The sequence below is a fragment of the Rhinolophus ferrumequinum genome, chromosome X, assembly GCF_004115265.2.
Source record: "Rhinolophus ferrumequinum isolate MPI-CBG mRhiFer1 chromosome X, mRhiFer1_v1.p, whole genome shotgun sequence".
Taxonomy (NCBI): Eukaryota; Metazoa; Chordata; class Mammalia; order Chiroptera; family Rhinolophidae; genus Rhinolophus; species Rhinolophus ferrumequinum.
The window spans coordinates 12,540,694-12,542,284 of record NC_046284.1 but is presented as its reverse complement, the minus strand read 5'-3'; the positions used below and the strand labels follow the sequence as shown (position 1 = coordinate 12,542,284).

General features: G+C 45.3%; 1 pseudogene; it reads right to left on the bottom strand.

Annotated features, from left to right (window-relative positions):
* Positions 1-446: 446 nt before the first annotated feature.
* Positions 447-889, bottom strand: LOC117025749 (40S ribosomal protein S24-like; annotated as a pseudogene).
* Between the last annotated feature and the right edge of the window lie 702 nt (positions 890-1,591).

Below are 1,591 nucleotides of genomic sequence, written 5' to 3'. Positions count from 1 at the left end.
AGGAATAGGAAAGATCAGTGCCTTTCATTCACTTACTATGTCTTTCAAGTCCTGTTTACTGAGGGCCTACAAGGAGCTAGAGATGAATAGCTGAAATAAATAGCACATCTTTACTACCAAGGGCGGACGACAGGTGCACAAATGCAAATAGTGAGTTGAACACAAATACTTTACAATGGAAACAGTAAGAACTGGGTAGTGTGGAGTCACGTAAAGATTCTGGAAGCCATCGGGCATCATCATTCTCAGATGTGTAGCCTTCAGCCCACCACGCATCCTACAACTCGTCTTACTATAATCCCCAGTAACCTCTACATGACTCAGTACAACACACACATTAGCAGCATTTGCCATACGTGCTCCCTTCCTGCTTCTTTTTTTGTTTTTTAAAGTTCTTAGTTTATTAGTCCTCCCATGAAAAATCTGCTCCATCACCACAGATAAAGTCACTGACGAATCTTCACTCCTGTCGTCCAATCTCCACCTCTCTCGTTGCCAGCACCAACATTGGCCTTTGCAGCCCCCCTAACTTTCTTCGTTCTGTTCTTGCACTCCTGTTGCTGTTTCCTTGAGGTCTTTTTCTTCTCACACAGGCCATGTCTTGCAAGTCTACGTCTGAGTTCATTTTTCTTTGCTTAATCCAAGGAATCATAATCATGCCAAAGCCAGTTGTGTTGCCACCGTCGAAATGCGTTCTGAATCCAAATACAAAGACGATACCTGGTGTGGTCTTGTGCATTTTGGCTAGTTTCACCCAAATTTCTGTCTTAGGTACTGTTGCCTTCCCAGGGTGAAGAACGTCGATGACCATTTGTTTCCATTGACGTCGTCTATTGGTCATGAACTTCCTGGTCCGGAGAGTTACTGTGTCATCATGATGGCAGCTGACCCTCAAGCAACCAGGGAGGAAAAAAGCCCTTCCTGCTTCTTGATGTACTCTCTCCACTTGCCTTTTAGAAAACTACACCGTCCAGTTTTTTCTCCCATTTCACGTGACTGCTCCTCCCAGGATCATCTATTGGTTTCTCCTCATCTCCCCAACCCAGAATGGTGTTGAAGTGCCTCAGAATTAATGCCTTAGACTTCTTACCTGTCTCACACCCTCTGTGGGTTCCTTCAGGGTTGTGGCTTTCAGTATCACCTGTATGCTGATGACACTCCAGCTCATACATCGAACCTGCATCTCTCTCTGAACTCCAGATGCATTTAACTACCTACTCACCATCTCCACCTGGATGTCTAACAGGCATTTTGAATTCATGTCCCAAAACTCAATTCTAGTGTCGCTGCCCCCACCGCCCTGATCTTCCTGAAGTAGTTTCCGTATCAGTAAATGGCAACTTCATCCTTCAATTGCTCAGCCCCAAGCCCGTGACGTCATCCTGGGCCCCTCTGTTTCTCTTTTTCATATATGATCTGTTAGAAAATTATTTCTGCTCCATCTTCAAAGTAAATCAAACCTCCAAGTACATCCAGAATCTGACCACTTCTTACCACCTCCACTATACTACCCTGGCCCAGCTACCATCATCTCTGGCCTGGATAACTGCAGCAGCCTTCTGATGGGTCTATCTGATGTCATTCTTGTCCC